This window comes from Medicago sativa, chromosome 5, assembly GCF_051527215.1.
Source record: "Medicago sativa cultivar Bolivia chromosome 5, Bolivia_mono, whole genome shotgun sequence".
Taxonomy (NCBI): Eukaryota; Viridiplantae; Streptophyta; class Magnoliopsida; order Fabales; family Fabaceae; genus Medicago; species Medicago sativa.
This window is the reverse complement of record NC_140753.1, coordinates 20,170,480-20,185,255: the sequence shown is the minus strand read 5'-3', so window position 1 is coordinate 20,185,255 and position 14,776 is coordinate 20,170,480. Positions and strand designations below refer to the sequence as shown.

General features: G+C 33.4%; 1 long non-coding RNA gene and 1 pseudogene across 4 annotated transcripts; one reads left to right on the top strand and one right to left on the bottom strand.

Moving 5' to 3' along the window:
* Positions 1 to 968: 968 nt before the first annotated feature.
* On the top strand, positions 969 to 6,801 carry LOC146920878 (uncharacterized; annotated as a pseudogene).
* A 2,980-nt stretch (positions 6,802 to 9,781) lies between these two features.
* Positions 9,782 to 13,802, bottom strand: LOC146920877 (uncharacterized). 4 transcript variants are annotated; one of them, XR_015011937.1, is made up of 6 exons: positions 13,069 to 13,801; positions 12,555 to 12,759; positions 12,212 to 12,384; positions 11,641 to 11,787; positions 10,708 to 10,794; positions 9,782 to 10,065 (listed from the first exon to the last, which is right to left on the bottom strand). It is a non-coding gene; the product is annotated as an uncharacterized LOC146920877 (long non-coding RNA). The 4 variants fall into 4 exon arrangements; XR_015011938.1 differs by having other exon boundaries at positions 11,641 to 11,783; XR_015011939.1 differs by having other exon boundaries at positions 11,641 to 11,768.
* Positions 13,803 to 14,776: the final 974 nt, after the last annotated feature.

Genomic DNA, 14,776 nt, shown 5'->3' with positions numbered 1-14,776 from the left:
TACCCCAGTAACACTTGGATGAGATGGTAATAGATCTTTTTTCGGCTTAAATATTATTACGAATGTATATAGTTTGCATGCTCCAATTTCCACTATGTCTTTAAATCAAATTTGCCATTATTACGAATGTATAATACATATGCCATGTCTACACAACTTCTTAGACTTCAGTTGAATTACATTAAATTTGGCATACCTTCCTCAAAAAAATAAATCAAATTTGATATACATAAATATCGATATATTTATGAATCAACACAATCATGATGGTGTGATTATTTGATTTTATACGCAATCCATACATCATCATCACTTAAATTACAAGATTAAAATTTTTGATCTATTTTTTATTTTTTTTACAAAGGATCAAAATTTAATTTGTTAATTTACATGTAGAAATCAGTTTAATTTTTATTTTATAGTTGATGACCAAATACTCCAAAAAATTCAGATCTACATGTATTATCATCAAGAATTATATAATTATATGACTTTTTATGAATTTTGGTTATCAACATTACTTAAATTAAAATACTAAAATTTTGTTGCACCAAAAAAAAATTCTCTTTCTAAATTTAATTTATCACTTTATATGTAGAATTTAATCTAAAGTTTATATGTATAATCTTGCCTATGTTAGCCTTGCTATACATAGTCGGTCTCAAGCCTGAATAAAAAGGATATGGTTGTGTTAGGCCTCGACAGTCAACGTAAAATTTTATCAAATCTCTATGACATGCAAAGACCAAATGTGTAATAGTGTCAATGCTAGGCTGTTCATAGAAGCAACACATTGTAGATAAAGTACAACATCAAATAAGCAAGGATCTCTACATCATCATCTGGATACAATGCAAAATAAGCAAGGGTTCCCGTATCTCCGTGACCGAGCATGCGTAAAGAAGTTAGTACATGAGATTAGTATATGTTTTGGAACATGGAGTGTAGGCACTATAACATGAAAATCTATGGAAATAGTTGTCATTCCAACTGGATATCCCGATCTGTTCGTAACAATCACGTGCAATTCAAACTGACGAGAAATTCAAGATTTTCTTAAAGAACGAAACTTAAAGGCATCTGATAGACCTAATATTGTTTGTCGAGTGTTCAAAATGAAGTTGGATAAATTAATGGACGATTTTAAGAAGGAAGAATTGTTTGGCAAAGTTGACGCAGGTATACAAAATAATATTAGTAGTATTTTATTTAAGTATTTTATTTATTTTTTAAGTAGTATTATTATGACACCGTCTTTGTCTGCATAATAAATTGATGCAGGTATACATTGTAATACTATGTGGTATACATTGTTGATGTTTATTTATTTTTTAAATAAATTATTACACCATATACGTCTTAAAATAAATTATGAAATCATTTTTGTCTTCGTAATAAACAGGTCATAGTCACGTTATTTTCGAGTGCGAACTATTGTGTTGTTATTGCCAACTGTACTAACGGTTATTGTTTTGTTGGCAGGTATGTACACAGTCGAGTTTCAAAAAAGAGGTCTTACGCATGCTCATATCTTGGTGTGGTTAAGTTCAGGGAACAAACTGAAGACGGGTACTGACATTGATAAGATCATATCAGCCGAGCTGCCTGACAACACACTTTATGCAAGACTTTATGATGTTGTTTCTTCTTATATGATGCACGGGCCATGTGGTGGTGCCTGTCTCTTCTCTCCTTGCATGGACAAGGGAAAATGTACAAAATATTATCTGAAGGATTTTAAAGAAACTATGATGATAGACGACGAGGGTTATCCGAGGTACAAACGTCGCGATTTTGGGATACATGTTGACAAGCAGAGGGTCCAATTGGATAATCGTTATGTCGTCCCATACAATCCACATCTTCTCATTAGATACGGAGGTCATGTAAATGTGGAATATTGTAACAAATCCAACTCATCAAGTACCTTTTCAAATACGTGAACAAAGGCCCTGATAAGGCATTAATGTAGTTGTTTGTTGACGGTGATATCGTGATAAGTCCAAGTCGGTTGATGAAATAAAGCAGTATTACGATTGTCGTTATGTTTCACCTTGCGAGGCTGTTTGGAGGATATTTGCTTTTGATATACACCATAAATGGCCTCCTGTTCTCAAACTAACGTTTCATTTGTATAATGAAGAATCGGTACTATATGATGGTGATCGTGACATCGAGGACGTGGTGATGTATAACGAGGAAGCATCGACCATGTTTCTCACGTGGTTTGAAGCAAATCGTCGGTATGTAGGCGGTCGCATTCTAATGTATGCTGAATTTCCAACAAAATTTACTTATGAGAAGAAAGACAAACAGTGGCATCCACGTAAACTAGGATATCAAATTGGAAGGCTTCATTACACGCCGCCTGGTATAAGGGAGCTGTACTACATGAGGATACTATTTACCATTCAGAAGGGTTGCATGGGATATAGTTGCATAAAAACGATTAGTGGACATACCTATGACACGTTCCAGGAAGCATGCTCTTCTTTGGGATTACTTGATGACGACAAAGAGTTTATAGATGGTATCACGGAAAATGGTGAGTTAGGTTTGGGCCATCAACCGCGTTGGTTGTTTGTGCATCTCTTAACCACTAGCACAATGATGAGCCCTGATATAGTATGTGATGCGACATGGCAGTTATTGTCCGATGGTATCTTATTTGTACTTATTTTGGGTACATGTATTTATTTGGACCTTGGAGTTGTTAAACATGCTTTTGGATCCACATCTACAAGTGTTCACGGGATGAGTCGGTTTTCAGTGGGTTGGATCAACAAATAATTACACATAACTTTTTCTAAAAAAAAACTTAAAAATATACATAATTAAATGACATTCTATAGTATAAATTTTTTAAGACTTAGAATAAATTCTACTGTTTAAAATTGGAACACTTGAATTTAATTGAAACACTTTGAATCTCTATGATATGGACCGAGTATATAATAATGTTAACACTAGGTCAGTGTCTAGAAGCGTGGATACATCGCCACTTGGATGCAGTAAAAAATAAGCAAGGGTCTCCAAATCTTTGTGAACGAGTGTGGGTAAATAAGTTAGTTGATGAGAGTAGGACCCATTTCAGAACATGAATTAAAGGCACCCTTACTTGCAAATATATGGAAATTGTTGACGTTGTGACTAAGAGGAAGATTAATTTTATGTGCTAACAAGAAACTAAGTGGGTGGGTGAAAAGGAGAAAGAATTGGATAGTTTAAGATTTAAGCATTGATACACTGGAAAAGTTAGATCGAGAAATGGCGTAGGCATTATTTTGGATATGGAATGAAAAAAAGGATATTATGGATGTAAAGAGGATAGAAGATTGGGTTATAGCCCACAAGTTTGTAGTTGAATAAGACATCATTAATGTTATTAGTGTTTACACACTTTAGGTAGGGTTGGAATAATATTCTAAAGTAAAATTTTGGAAGGATTTGAAAAGCTTGATTCAATATATACCACAAGGAGAACAAAAATTATAGGAGGGGATCTAAATGGGCATATAAGGAATGTTTGATAAGTTTTGAAGGCATGAATGATGGTATAGCCTTCGGGAGATAAATACATAGGGTAAATCCATCCTATATTTTTTTTTTGTCTATTAATCTTACTTTAGGAAAAGAAGAAGGAATCTTATTACATACAAGAGTGAGATGTCATGTTCTCAGATAGATTTATTTTTAGTAGGAATTCTAACAGAAAGATTTTTTTGAACTTAATGTTTTACCTGGAGAGAGTTTTACTATCAACCATATAATATTGGTTATGTATGTAAGTATTAAGAGAAGAGCGAAGAGGAGATGCCACAATTGGTATACATGGGTCAAGTGGTGGCTTTTAAAGGATGAAAAACAAAGTGTTTTTCTACAAAAGATTTTAAAAGGAAGGTTGTGTGAAGCTACATAGAAGCGAAAATGCTACGTGGAACAAGATGGCACTAGGAGAATTAATAGGTTTTGGACCTAGCTAAGAGTTAAGAATCTTGGTGGAACCAAAGTGTGCAAATTAAAGTGAGAATCAATAGGGAAGTGTGGTATAGGTGTAAAAGTACAAATATTTAGGAAAATTATAAGAGAGCTAAGAAAGGGGCCAAGAAGACATTGAACACAAAACGAAGACAAGCTTTTGAAGGTTATACGACAAATTTATATATATTATTGCTAAGGGACAAGAAAGAAAAAAAATATATATAGATAAAGTGAAGTGTATTAAAAAGGAAGAGGGTAAATGAAAGTAGTATTTTCAAAACTTATTTAATGAAGGTTATGAGATATATATTACCATACTCGGACATGATAGACATTAGAGAGGAGGATAGAAACTATAACTACTATCATCGGATTCAAGAACATGAGGTAAAAGAAGTGTTGAAACACATGAGTAACAAAAATTTCATCATCAAACCCGAACCCGCCCCAAACCTAAAGTTTTCCCCAAACCCGATCCTACTACAAGAAATTAATATCCACCATTTTTTATTAATCTACTCCATTTGAGGCAGGAAAATACCCAATTCCATATTTGCATCAAACAGACCTCTCCATAAAGTAATTAGTCAATTTCAAACTAGGGTAATGATTACAGTGATTAAATGTTCAAAAATATCTCAAAAGTCGGGGTAATATTTAGACACTTGCATGCTACATATCAATATATTTCTACATTCGGTACGAGTTCGAAGTGTGTATCTATATCTCTATTACCCGCCCCATATCCGTATTTTGAAATTGAGAAATTCCAAACTCAGACAAAGGGGGAAACCCGTCAAATCAAAATGAGCTCAGTCGGGTATCCGCAAGTACAAGTTTTATTGCCATGCCTAAGTTCCACAAGTCAATCATAATAGGAACATGGACTACCATAGATCATATCAAAAACCATTTTCAAAAGGTGAATTTGACAATAGTAAATATAAGTTATTTTTTAAAAAATGTCAATGTAATATATTCTTGGTGAAAATATTATTATTTTGGAGGGATTGAAACAATTGTCCTTTTTTTAATGACAAGTGTTAGTAATTAGTTTTTACATTAATATTTACTCATTCGTTTGAGTTTTGACCCCAATACCTCCAACTCCTTATTCCTTAACTTAAACCAATTGAACTACTCTATCCCATAAACAATTTATTAGTTAGGATAAAGATACTAATTTAAAATAAAATATAGTTGTAAAGTAGATATATACGTTATATTTGTAAAAGCAAATATCTTAATACAACTATATAATACTTTTTTTACAAAAAACTACACAATATTACGAGTCATAATTTTTGTTAGAAAAAACTTTATCATTTATACTAAAGTTTAAATTTATACTGATTTATATATTAAATAACTTAAATATTCACTAACTTTGTATAAATTAATTTTCAAAAAAATAATAATTTATGATACGTTAAAAAAGTACTTCGCACTTGCATCACAAAATTTTATGATACATTAAAAAAGTACTTCGCACTTGCACTCAACGCTGGCAGTCCCTATTGAGATTAATGAGGCATCATCGCTTACGATGGAAAAGGATAGTCCTAGGGCAGACCTGGTGCGTGCTGCAAAGTTGATAATTTGGGATGAGGCTCCAATGATGCACCGATGGTGTTTTGAGGTAGTTGACCGATCAATGCATGATATCATGTCCAAGAATGATCCCCTAAACGAGTTTAGACCTTTTGGGGGAATGACAGTAGTTTTAGGTGGTGATTTCAGACAGATATTGCATATTGTCCGAAAAGGAACGAGGCAGGATATTGTTGATGCCTCAATCAATTCATCAAAGATATGGTCTTGTTGTAATGTGTTGAGGCTTACTGTTAATATGAGATTGGGTGCATCTTCGGTACCTGCAGAGCAAGAAGAAATTGCTAATTATGGCAAGTGGATACTCTCAATTGGAGACGGCAACGACGCTTCGGATGAGAATGGTGAAATGAAGGTAGAAATTCCTGAAGATTTGCTCATATCGGACACAACAAATCCGTTGATGTCACTTATAGACTTTGTGTATCCTAATTTGAATGATAACCTTGGTGACCCGCTATTTTTCCAAGAAAGGGGAATACTCACACCAACGCTTGATTCAGTTGAGCATGTTAACGAATATATGATGTCACTGATTCCAGGTGAAGAGAAAGAGTATTTAAGCTCTGATTCTGTTTGTCGATCGGGTGAAAATTCTAATGTCCAAAGCGAGTGGTTCACAACGAAATTTCTTAACGGTATTAAGAGCTCTGGAATTCCAAATCACCGATTAAAACTAAGGTGGGATGTCCAGTTATGCTAATGAGAAACATCGATCAGGCCAATGGACTGTGTAATGGTACGAGGCTGACAGTTACACATCTAGGGAAGAGCACGATAGTTGCTACCGTAATTACAGGAAAAAGGGCAGGTACCAGGGTATTCATTCCCAAGATGAATCTTATTCCGAGTGATCCAGGACTACCCTTCAAATTCAGGCGCATGCAATTTCCATTGACGCTTTGTTTTGCAATGACAATAAATAAAAGTCAGGGTCGATCTTTATCTCGAGTGGGAGTTTATCTTCCTAAGCCCGTGTTCACGCATGGACAACCTTATGTCGCTGTCTCTCGAGTTACTTCAAGAAAAGGTCTGAAGCTGCTCATCCTGGATGAAGATAATAATGTTTGCAAGGAGACCACAAATGTTGTGTATCGTGAAGTTTTTCAAAAAGTATGATCATTGGTTATGTTTTAGAATTGTTGTTGCTATAATTTAGAAAACTAAAGTTGCGTATTGTTTGGAAGTCGTTTTATTTTTAATTTCTTTGTAAGGCGTACTGGTCATTACAGGACATGCAATTTCTATATATATAAGAAGATCCTTCTGCCATTGACTTTTAATTGATGCACTTTTCAGGTTTAACAATCCGCGAAACCTTTTTTTTTTTTACATCGTTGTTACCCTGAAATACAATATCTACATTAGACCATTGGTTTTGTAAAAATTAAATACAAATAACAATCGGCGTTTTTGTAGCCCAAACTATATTTATACATACCCGTAAAAAATTTAACATTTGCATTTACAGACTACGTGTATGCATGTGACACTGACTATTAAATAAAAAAAAATCTAACGTTTGCTAAGATTATGAATGACTACATCTTAAACTACAAATAATTAGTATAAGTATAACTCCAAATACTTTAATTGTTATGTGCAATGTTTAGATATTTCAAAATATATACAAAATAAACAAAATTAAGATGATATTTTTTTCCATATCAAATTTAAATTATAACCACTTATAACTTTAAGATAACATAATATAAAATCTATACATTTGATAAAAAAAAAAGTTTTTTATTTCCCCGTGCTTGGCACGGGTCACTATACTAGTAATAATATATGTAGTTACCTATATTAAGATGTGAGTCATCATATGAATCTTTCTCCTAAACTCTATTGAAAGAATTGCAACTATTGAAGATAATAGACTCATACAAATTTAAATAATAGGTATTTAAAATGGCCTTTCCTACTAGTTTTGATTTTATCACAATCTTTGACTCTAACTCGATCGTCACCTTAGTTGGTCCGAGCTCAATTGTCTAATGAACAATATATATATTAGAGACTTAGTTCATAATCACAACTTAAGAGTTTGTTTGGATGAGGTAATTTGAAAATTTTAAAGAATTTAAAATTCTAGGCAATTTACCTCAAAGTATTTGAATTCCCTCATAACATTACATTTTCTCAAGATTACATTACATTCCTCCATCCAAACAATAAAATTCACATCAAAGTATTTGAATTCCCTCATAACATTACAATCCCTCAAAACATTCCCCCATCCAAACACACTCTAAACGATCAAACTTAAGGGAATGATTTGTTTGTTTTTAGTAAGATAAAAGTGGTCAAGAGCAATTAGGGACATATGTCTCTTGGGGTCATGGGGGGAGACAGTAGTTGGTTGAAGACAGTAGACAATAGTTGAGTTTGTTACCGCTGTGCCTGTACTGTTGACCAGCAGCATTGTACATTGGCGGGTGAAAAGCCCCTCCTTCTCCATGTGTTTGATATTTTTACTTTAGTTAGTGAAATCACATCTTTTTTATAATAGTAAGAATCATAAAGTAGCACATGTAACATGCAGTCATGAACCAATATCACTGTGTTCCAACCACGTACCAGGTAAATCTTTATAATCAAATCATTGTCCTATATATGATGACAATTAGACGATGGTGCACATATCATTTCGAGATCTAAGTATCTGTCTAACTATCTCAGAATCTCACATTCCCTACACCTCTCGCCAGTGAAAAGCCTTTAGGGTATATTATCTATTTTGGTTAAATCATTGGCTCTCTTAAAATTTTCTTACTTGAGAGTTAGAGTCCTTACATATACACCACATCTCTGGAGAGTATCGAGACCGTCCTCCATCATATTCAACCAATGACAATCATCGTCCTAAGCAAGGTTGTCAAAATCGGGACTTTACTTCAGGTCGAAAGGAAATAGCAAAATCGGGACTCGTAAAATCGCAATCAAAAGCGAAGGATTTTACTCAAGGACTTTTGTAAAATCGATATCGGAAATTGTAAAATCGCAATCAAAATCTATGGATTTTACCAACAAAAAAAAAATAATACTAAATATATGTTAGAAATGGTATATAGTCATAAATGACTTAGTTTATCAGAAATCGTAAAATCGCCATCAAAATCGATGGATTTTTCTTATTTTGGGATTTTACTATGGATTTAAGTCGTTGAAGGTGAAGAAAGTCGCAAAATCCTGGATTTTAGGATTTAAGTCGGGATTTTGACAACAATGGTCCTAAGTCCACTCCGGATCTGTATGCAAAAGTCTTGACAACGATTGAGCCATTCGGATAATTACCAAGATATAATATTAATAGTAATTATAGCTATTTATTAAAAAAAAAAAAAAAGAAGTAAATAGTATAGCTAGCTATTGACAAGCAAGAATCACTTTGTTTCAGACCTTAGATTTTGCTATCATCCTACAATCCTTTGGGAAAGGTACAGGAAGACTAGGATATTTGTTTCACATTTTTTTTTGGGTGAAATCACACTCATTTTACATGATGTTTCTCTGTGCAATGCGATTTGAACATTGTTTTTTTATTTATTTAATTTTTGAAGAATGGACATTATATTATTTAATTAAGTTTAAAATTCTCCTGTTAAATTTATCATAAAACAATATTTATTTACACATTAATTAATTAATATATGAGCGTGCATGAACAAGACTTGAGTTTCTTATTGATCAAGACTCCGTATTCCTTAAGTACGTACATTGGCATGCTTGTAAGTGCATGGTGGCATGTTTCACTACAAGAATTTTCCTTATTACTGGTGGAAATAATCCCCCAGTAATGCAAAAAATCCCTCAGTAATACGCATTACTGGCGGATTCGAGTCCCTCAGTAATATGAGCGTCAGAAATGTTACTGGCGGAATTTTCCCTCAGTAATGGGGAGTTAGTTTTGACAAAGCATTACTGAGGGATTATTCCGCCAGTAATTACTGGCGGATTGCAATCCGTCAGTAATTACTGGCGGAATAATCCCTCAGTAATGCTTTGTCAAAACTACCTCTCCATTACTGAGGGAAAATTCCGCCAGTAATGTTTATACAGATTTGCATTAGTGACAAAAAATTCCGCCAGTAATGTAATGGACCTTTTTTTTGTGATCCCTTCCTACTTTTTAATTCTAATTAAAGAAATAAAATTAATTCAACACAAATAAATAAAAGAAATAAAATTTTAATTTAATAAGACACAAATTAATTAATCAATATATCATAATATTTGTACAATCCTTAAATAGTTTTCGTAAAAAATCATAAATATTTAAATAATATTCATACAATTTATAAAACTAACATAATAAGCTAATGATCATAATATTCAAACAAATTTGTTCCTAGTCTCCCTCCTGGTAATTTGCTGCTCGTATTTCCTCCGGTGGCATCGGAACAAAGGATGAATGATGGATTGTGAGTTTAGGTCCTCTTCTAGTACAAAACCTGTTACAATGCCTGTTACCTAAGATAAAGTAACAAACTGAATAAGTCAGTTAACAAATTCTAACATAATAAGGAAACTAGATGAAATTACATCAGAGTACAAGTTAAAGCAAAGACGATCAGAATAAAAGCTAAAATGCGCGATCAAGCCGAATAAAGGAATGAAAAAGAATGAATGATGAAGATTGGCTAAAAATGATTCATTAATAGATAGAGCTGACATAATTAATCTTTTCCAACTAAGAACCTTGCCACATTATGCATGTCAGCATTTAAGGAACCAAGTCTGTTAGCAGTTGCTACTGTGAATAAAATGCTTATTATAACAACTTCTCACAAGTGATGCTCATTCTTAAAAGAATGTATGAGTTAGTATAAGCTCTAAATGTGTACATCAAGTTCTATTTATCAACTTAATTTTGGAAGGAAGACGGAAAATCATGAAGGTGGCATGCTGAACTATCAAGGTAAATGACTAATATCTAATTATTAAACAAATCCGAATTGCTAAGAACTTGAACTGGTCAGTCCCTAGCTTGTTTCCTGCTTTGATTTAACACAATAAGCATCATTTACGGCAGTACCACAAATGTTCATGTAACCATAAATCAATGGATAGACTACATAATTTGCACACAGATGGACTTATAAATTCACAAACCTTTATATAAGCGTAATAGTGACCAGATTCAGGGGAGTATCCTGAATGTACAATAGTACCAAAGAGCTTATATTCTGGTTGCGGATCCTACACACACACAAAAATAAATAAAAAATAATTGTTAGAAAGAAGTGAAGTATAACATATGAATAGATCTATAATCAAATAAATATCACCACAAAGTATCTAGTAGTTGATAATTGTGTAATATTGGAGAGTGTAAAAATCATAAACATGAGCCATATGACTTCCCCTCAATTTGCTTTCAAAAGAAATAGGGGCATCAGGACCAATTAGCATAGCAATAGCAGCAGCTCCTCCGGTAGGTCGAGCAGGACCTTCAGCTCCTCCTAACTAAGTTATTTTTCTACTAAACCAATGTCACTTTAATGATTAGAATTGAAACCATATAAAATGTCTCTAGCCATGACCCTTTCAATTGATTCATGCTTATATAAATGCACATCTTAAATTAACTTAACTCCGACAAGCATGAAGCCTAAAATCCGTCATGCCATGACTATAGGCAAACCATCATCAACTTAACAAGGTGGGCTTCTAATACTTTAAAACATCAATTAGATCAAAACAAACTTATGAACACCGTTCTTTAAAGTGAAGGTAATACTTCAATTAAAATAGAAGGCCAAATTAGACCTTGCAATATCCATTGGATTTGTACCGACCATCTTTTGGAGCTAGAGAACAAGAAACATAAATATGGATGGTTACACATAAATTCAAATGCCCTTACAAGAACAAGAAACACATTTATACAAATCAGTTGACACAACAAAGTCTTGCTTTATTACACATATAATCATGATCATGCAAACAACCCAGATCAGCCATTTCTATTGAAAGTTCAAATCCACTCATAAATACCAAAATTAATTCCAAAAAACAATATAATCAAACATCGTTAATACTAACATCAGAAGAGAGAAGAGGTTTCCAAAGGCTGCGTCGGGCATCTCTGCAAAGCGCCACAAGTGTGACTTCCACAGAAACAGAACCACCTCACCATGAAACAACTCTTCACCCAATGTTTGATTCAATTGCTGAAAACATCATCACTGCCTTGTTACCAAAGAAGAAGAAGAAGAAAATGAAGGGGTTAACATTGCTTTGTTATTTAAAAAGAAGAAGAAAAAGAAGAGGTTAATATATGTGTTGTTAAATAGCAGCTATAGTGGCGCTGTAGCACTATAACGGAGAGATATTTGAACAAACCACTATTATTCTGAGATATGCTATTCAGTACAAAATATCAGCTATAGTGGCGCTATAGCACTATTGCATAGCAGAAGTAATAGAATGTATATGTTGAAGTTGTTTGTAAATTTCATTGAGACGGATCATCGGCAACCACAACAACACAGAAAAGCAACAACACTTAAAACAACCTTATTTCTCCGAGTGTGGATGAGCTTCACACTTAAACTAACAACTAATGAGTTAAAAAAACCTTAATTCTGGGTTTCAAAGGAAGGAGCAGAATCACCTTTTCTCAAACAATAGGCATACAAAAAGAATCTCAACATGGTTGCATACTTAAAAACCTTGCCAATACCAAGACTCTTCAACATATTGTCTGATCTAAAAGCTGAAAGCAACATCACTGCCCCATTGTGTCTTCTATCAAGAAACTAATTTCATACAAACCGTGAAATTCATCTGCATTTTGTGAACAAAGAAAAGAATGCAGTTAGCAAAACAAAAGAACAAAATGAAAAGTATGTGAAGATATAAAATACTGACCACCATTTGCGATTCGATATGGTAGAGCACCAAATAATTATATCAATAATCAACAAATTAAACAAAACAGAGAGAAAAAAACATACCTAGAAGTATCATTATCAGGATTATGACTGATAACAATAGCATAATCACCAGAAGCTCTACAAAAACACCACAGGTCCTTGATAGCTACAACTCGGCAATAAAGGAACACACCCAGAAGCTGACCGAAACAAACTCCCACACCCCACCAACAGCAGGCCGCAACAGAATTCCCACATCAAACCAAAAACACAAAACAGAAAACAACTGAAAATTGTCAGAGTTAGCAGTTATGTGATTGTAATTCGCTATTCAACTCTTTCTTCAAAAAAAAATTCGCTATTCAACTCAGCTAATTACAGGACCATAGCTAAAAAATGACCCCTTTATTTACAAAACAATCAAAAGTCAAATTGTTAATAGAAAAAAACATTCTTAGTTATGAATTAAACATTAACCTTCTAATAAATCTCTAATTAGGGATCCAAATCCCAATCTGAAGTTCTATATCGAAGCAAAAGCAACAAACTCATAAAGAAAAAGCACAATAAGATACGAAAAATAGAAGTAACTCACTGGTTTTGGACCCAGCTGGATGATTTCGAAAAGCTTAAAGCTTTGAAGCCTTCATGAAATGGATCCTTCTTCTCTCTGATTGTTGAAAGCCTTGGATTTGAGTTCAGATTATTCTTTCCTCCTTCACTCGGATTTCATGAATGGTTTTGAAAATTAGGGTTTGAAATTCAACACGAAGTCCGCTTCGAAGGAAGAACGGTGAGAGAGAGAGAGAGAGAGAGAGAGAGAACCTTCTGATTTGGATGAGGTAGCGGAAGAGGGAAATTGAAATTGGAGGAAAGTGAAAATGAGTTCTAAAATTGGGTTTTAGGGTTTGGTTTCAATACTGGCGGATTTGGTTTCAATACTGGCGGATTGTTGCTTTAATTACTGGCGGACCGTATGCGTTACTGACGGATTCGTAAATAACAACATTACTGGCGGATCTTTTGAATTACTGGCGGATTATATAATTCTGTTATACCATTACTGACGGATTATCTCCCTCAGTAAAGCAAAGACATATGTGTTTACATTATTGGCGGATTATATCCCTCAGTAATAATTCGTAGGTTCTTTATTGAAAATACTGACGGATTTATCCGTCAGTAATGTAACTCACTAAATTATTGTGGGATTTTTCCGTCAGTAACTTTATTGAGGGTTTTTTTGGATGTTACTGAAGGTTTATTCCGCCAGTAATTACTGAGGGCCTAAATCCCTCAGTAATGCAATTTTGTATTGGTTAGTAGATTGGGGAATTCTTGTAGTGTTTGTTTTACTTTTAACTTTTCAATTTAATTAAATAATTTTTCAAAAAAAATTATTTGATAATTATTTATAGTAATTTTGTCTGTCTGGTTGAACTATAAGGTCGTGCTCCTTGAATTGTACCCGCAAACTTTGCGCCAAAAAACAAAGGAAAAAAAGCTCATTATACCAAAACCTGCTTTGAGGAAAATTAATTAAGGAGTTAAGAACCAATAGAGAAGATGAAAAATGAAGCTGATATCACATCCACTTTAACGGTGTGTTTGGTTATGTCACTATCGCACGTAAGAAATTAAGAGCTTAAATTAAGGGCATTGTGCACCCTTGGTTAATTTGGTGAACCAAACCCCGTTCGTGTTGTTTTAATTAAGTTATGAATATGAATATAAAAATTATATCCCCACCACCACTATACGTACCAACCTCACCAAGTCACCCATGTCACTTTGGTTAGGGAAGTGGGCTTAACTAAATTCTATTGACGTAATTAAAGCATAAGTCAAATTAGTAGCATAACATAACGACATGTGGGGACCATCAATTTTATAATATGTTTAAATAAAAGTGCAACTTCAAACTGAACCAACATATCCAACTTCACTGCCTAGTTTTTGACTGGTTTTGTTAATCAAAATTCAAGGTGGGGCTACCAACTTAACGAGATATATGTGGATTACATAGAAGATCTTTTGGGGATGATAACAATGAGGGTTAGTTATGCAACTACAATGGATTTGTTCCGTCGTTAAGATCTAATGATAAAACAGTGGAGAATATATGATATAAAGCAATTGAAAGTTTGTCTACTATTATTGAAAATTATGAGAAATATCATGTATTCATATATGAGTTTTTCTATTTGCACATGTTAAGAAGTTTAAAAGATGTTATGAAATATCATGTATTCATAAATAATTGTTGTTTTTCAATAAAACTTGCTACTTTTAATTGTTTTAAC